Source organism: Phoca vitulina, unplaced genomic scaffold, assembly GCF_004348235.1.
Source record: "Phoca vitulina isolate PV1807 unplaced genomic scaffold, GSC_HSeal_1.0 scaffold52, whole genome shotgun sequence".
NCBI classification, from domain to species: domain Eukaryota; kingdom Metazoa; phylum Chordata; class Mammalia; order Carnivora; family Phocidae; genus Phoca; species Phoca vitulina.
In genome coordinates, this window is record NW_022589755.1 from 8922146 (window position 1) to 8927437 (window position 5292).

Consider the following 5292-nt stretch of genomic DNA (forward strand, 5'->3'; position numbering starts at 1 on the left):
TCCAGCATATTCCTTATGATCCAAATTGAGTCCATTTCCAGAAACATTTTGGATAGAAATGTTTCAGGACATAAGAACTTGGATTCTTTTTTTTTTTTTAAGATTTTTTTATTTTGGGGGGTGCCTGGGTGGCTCAGTCAGTAGAGCGTCCAACTCTTGATCTCAGCTCAGGTCTTGATCTCAGAGTCCTGCGTTCAAGCCTCGCATTGGGCTTAAAATGTGGGGCTTGAACTCACAACCGTGAAATCAAGAGTCACATGCTCCCCAGACTGAGCCAGTTGAGTGCTCCAGCTTTTTTGGGTTTTTACTGGCTGAATCCACCAGCCTTGCTTCTTGACTGACAAGAGGTTTCATGAGCTTTCTATGAAGATAATTTAATTATACAGAGATTAATTCTTCTACTAATAACTTTTATGATTTGGCTTTATAGTCAGTTGTACTGTTTATCTAGAACATTCTCCTTCATGTGGCCAGGAATTCCTCGCTTGTAGGTTCAGAATTATGAATGAAGTACCCAGCTAATTCATCTAGAAGACAGGAATGTAATTCTTCCAGGTCTGCGGTCCCTTCGGCTGTTTTGTGTGAGTGAGTGTGCGTCTCCAAGGTTGGGTCTCCTGTTGGGGTGCCATGGGCACAAGGAGACATTGTGGAAATCCGCGTATGCAAATACCAACCCACACAGTGCTGGCTTGGATAGCACATACACTAAAACTGGAACCATACAGAGATTAGAGCGGCCCCTGTACAAGGATGACACGCAAATTTGTGAAGCATTCCATATTTAAAATAAACAAATAAACAAAAGCAAAAACATATACCAACCCACACAGACTCCTGCCAAATTAGGGGAGGAGGGCTTATTTATATGCATGTATCCTCAGACTATAACAGCCCTCCAGCCAGTTTTAAGGGTTATCTTGCTTCAAAGTAACACACTCCCTGTTTGCGGACTTAAGGCCCTTTATCTGTAACAGAATTAATTTGCTTTCTTTAAAATTTACAGACCACTGGCCTTGGGCAATAAGGGACCAGAACTTTTCCAGGCCACAGCCCCTGGGCTTTCTGACCCGCCCAAAACTCTTTTAGCAAAATGTTTCTTTTTAAGGTCACACACAGGACTTCACCGACCTCCCTTTGCACATCTGTAAACCTTGCCCTCCTTTGCAGAAAGAACAGAGTACTCTTGCACAACGCCTGGGTATGGAGTAATCAGACCTTCTTGTGCAACCCGCCCAAACCCTGGGCACCAAGGAACTAGAATTTCTTGCACAACCTCCCAGCGCAGAGGTAACTCAGTAGCTGGTATCATGCAGTCTGCACGTAAGCCAGAAATGTCACAGACCCCTGCGCTCCCTTAACTGATTAAACCCCTTTAAAAATCTCCAGACCAGGGCTCCTGGGTGGCTCAGTCGGTTAAGCGGCTGCCTTCGGCTCAGGTCATGATCCCAGAGTCCTGGGATCAAGCCCCGCATCGGGCTCCTTGCTCAGCGGAGAGCCTGCTTCTCCCTCTCCCTCTGCCTGCCTCTCTGCCTACTTGTGCTCTCTATCTCTCTGTCAAATAAATAAATAAAATCTTTAAAAAAAAAAAAAAATCTCCAGACCAGGGGTGCCTGGGTGGCTCAGTCGTTAAGCATCTGCCTTCGGCTCAGGTCATGATTCCAGGGTCCCGCTCTGCAGGAAGCCTGCTTCTCCCTCTCCCACTCCCCCTGTTTTTGTTCCCTCTCTCGCTGTGTCTCTCTCTGTCAAATAAATAAATAAAATCTTTAAAAAAAAAAAAAATCTCCAGACCAGGCAGAAACCTTGGAGTTGGCCTTTGGACAAGAGCCCACCTCTCCCCAGGTGGCTGGGCTGAATAATGCTCCTCTTCCTTCCCAATCAAAACTCATCTCTTGAGTATTGACCTTTCCAGGGAAAGGCAGCCAAACTTGGGTTTCGGGAACAAGACCACTCCCACTCAATATTGCTCATGCACTTAGAGAGGAGAGGGAGGAGTCCCCCCCAGCAACAATGCACATTTACAAGGATGTAAATAAAGCCTCTGCTTTCTCGCTCTTTCACCTTCCCGATCTTTTCCCTGTGCCGTGGGGAGGAAGCCACCAGGAAACAGAGGGGCGCACCTAATAATATCCCCCGTATTTTCTCCTCATACAAATAACGCTAATGGTAACAATAAAATCCTAGGAAGAAGCGTGGATGGAGCGTTCCTTTGGACAAGACACTCTATAATCTGATGCCTTATAGTCTGTTTTATGAATTCTGGAAGTCTATCCCGTGGTTCCCTATTCCTTTCTGGTTCTCTCCAGCGGAGTTTCTGCAGCCCCTGCTCTTCTTCTAGATCATGCCGCAACTCCCATCATTTCCCACAAATGAGTCTGAAAAAGACACACAGGGTGGGTCTGGAGGTCCCTTGCAGGGGAAGTATAGGGACCCCTTGAAACCTCCAGGGCAGGGCAATATGGGAAGTCTAGAAAAAGTGGGTGTCTGGCAGGTGACTTGACAAGCAAGTGTTTCCAGCTGGGTTTCCCCTAGTGGCCTTCAGAGAAAGGCACTTGCTAGAGTCACCACTTTGAGCGTATCCACGGTCGCATTGACCCTGAGGTTTGGAGACAGCTGGGAAGGTGGTGGCGAGATGGAGCTAGTTTAGCAACATTTCTTGATGGGCTTTTGTCTTACACAGAACCCTGAGTCTTCACGACCCCTCCCCTTTCAAAGATTTTATTTATTTATTTTATGTGTGAGAGAGAGCAGGGGGTGGCATGCCCCTCCCCTTTCAGCAGCTTGGCCTCCTCTGTTGTCATGTGAGTCCAGTAGGTTCCCTAGGTGAGGGGTACGGGTGTCTATCAAAGTCCCAGTATAAAGTCCCAGACCCAGCTCTGGGGTTGCTCTGCCCTCAGCTGCTCTGGAGCCAAGAATCGAGAACCATGGTGCCCAGGATCTTTGGTAAGGATCCATGGGACACTCGGGTCCCAAACTTCTGTCTCGTCACATCCCTAATGTACCTCTGGACCTCAAACATAATGCTCTCTTGCCTGTTCAATTCTTGGCTTCCTACTTGGTAATCATCCCCAGGGGATCTCTGACTGCACCTCAGTCTCTCCCCTGACCTGCAACTATTAGACCCAGCCCTTCCCGGAGCCCTCCCTGCCACCCCGAGTCCGTGTCAACATCCACTCTGAGCTGTGGCCCACAGTGAAAGCAGCTCAGTGACATCATCTTCTGTACCCTGGGGCTAATACTCTCTCCAACATTCTCATGCCCCTCTGCTTCTCAGCTGCCGCCTTCCATTCTGAACTCCTGAGCTCAGGCTCGGAAGGACTCGCAGGTGAGAGCAGGTGTAGTGTGGAGGGAGGACATGGTGCCATGGATGGAGGTGGGGGCTCCAGAGGTCCTAGTCTGGTCCTTGGAGCCCATTCTGCAGTGGCTCCCCCAGACACAGGACCGTGGCTGTGCCAGCCAGCGCCCAGGTGTACAACCCCTTGCGGCAGTGCTGTGATGAGGGGACCATCCCACCCTTGAACCTGACTCGCCTCTGTGGCCCCTGCTGCCCTTTTCTGGCCTTGCTTCCAGCATTGCTGCCTTAAGCCCTTGGGCTTTCAGAACCAGGCTGTTGGGGCTCCTGGGTGGCTCAGTTGGTTAACCGTCTGCCTTCAGCTCGGGTCATGATTCCAGGGTCCTAGGATGGAGCCCCCTGTTGGGCTCCCTACTCAGCGGGGAGTCTGCTTCTCCCTCTCCCTCTCCCTCTGCAGCTCCCCTTACTTGTGCTGTCTGTCTCTCTGTCAAATAAATAAATAAAATATATTTTTAAAATATATTACTTTTTATGCCCTTAAAATCTCTCTTAAAATACACATTTGCTAGGGCAAAAAAAAAAGAGAGAGAGAGAGAGAGGCAAACCAAGAAACAGACTGTTAACCATAGGGAAGAAACTGCTGGTTAGCAGAGGGGAGGTGGGGTGGGGGGATGGGGGAAATAGGAGATGGGGATGAAGGAGCGCGCCTGTCATGATGAGCACCGGGTGTTGTATGGAAGTGTTGGATCACTATATTGTACACCTGAAACTAATATTACACTGTATGTTAACTAACTGGAATTTAAATAAAAACTTCTTTAAAGTACTAAAATAAAGGTTTTTCCTTTAAAATTATTTTATGACTTATTAAACATCAAAGAGGAACTTCTGCTTCAGGAAAAATGGAGTAGACACACTTTTCTCTATTCTTCTTGTCAGATAAAGCCAAAAGTCCCGGACATTATCTAGAAAGCAAACACAAGGAGACTCCGAAAGGCAGAGAAAAGAAGGCACAACACAATCACAAATTCCCCAGGCTTCCTTCGACCATCATATACCCCAGAGATGCAACTGAAGAAGCCAGCGACCCAGAAATACCAATGAAAGGAGATAAACAAAGCCCTCCAAAAGTTTTCTCTCTCTAGCCAAAGGACCAGGAAAGGGGCAACCTAGAGAGGCATATACTTTTAGACAGTAACCGCTCTACTCCAGGAAAATATCACCAAAGAACTGTGGCCCCACCCCCACCCCTGGCAGCAAAGGACAAGTGAAGAACCAAGAGTCACCTCACTTGCCCATAAGGAGGAACCCCAACTCCCCTTCAGGGATGCTGTTACATAAGATGGAGGGGAAGGCCCCCCTCCACCACTATTAATGGTGTCAGGATTTTATCTAATATAACCCAAAGGGCGCCTGGGTGGCTCAGATGGTTGAGCATCTGCCCTCGGCTCAGGTCATGATCCCAGGGTCCTGGGATTAAGTCCCTCATCGGGCTCCCTGCCCCTTGGGGAGCCTGCTTCTCCCTCTGCCTCCCTCTCTCTTTCTCTCTCTCTCTCTCTTTCTCTCATGAATAAATAAATAAAATCTTAAAAAAAAAATAATATAACCCAAAAAAATTTGTATTCAACAGCTTGGTTGATTATAAGATTTTCCTAGCTTGCTCATCTGCAAATTGATGACATCCTTAAAATGTATATTTGAGCAACTTCATTTTTGATTTATATAAAAATGCGAAGTCACACACGGTTGTGATAATATTTAATTTTTAGAATTAGCCTCCTGCTGATCCAACTGCATGAGGCTCCTGCCAGTATTTTGTAGTCCCCGACAGCATTGCAAATTTCAGCTAAGTCCATTCTGAATGTAAATTTCAGTACTTCTGGAGCTGATGATTCTCTCAGGACAACTTTTCTAAAAATATTTAACTTTACAAATCAGTTCTGTGTAGTATGGACTTATTTAAATGCAAATATATCCAAGCGTATTTTGATGTTTCACCTGAC

The 5292-nt window shown here is 47.0% G+C and overlaps 1 non-coding gene across 1 annotated transcript; it reads left to right on the forward strand.

Annotated features, from left to right (window-relative positions):
• The first annotated feature begins 681 nt into the window (after positions 1–681).
• Positions 682–785, forward strand: LOC116622508. Its single transcript, XR_004297575.1, has one exon. It is a non-coding gene; the product is annotated as a U6 spliceosomal RNA (small nuclear RNA).
• Positions 786–5292: the final 4507 nt, after the last annotated feature.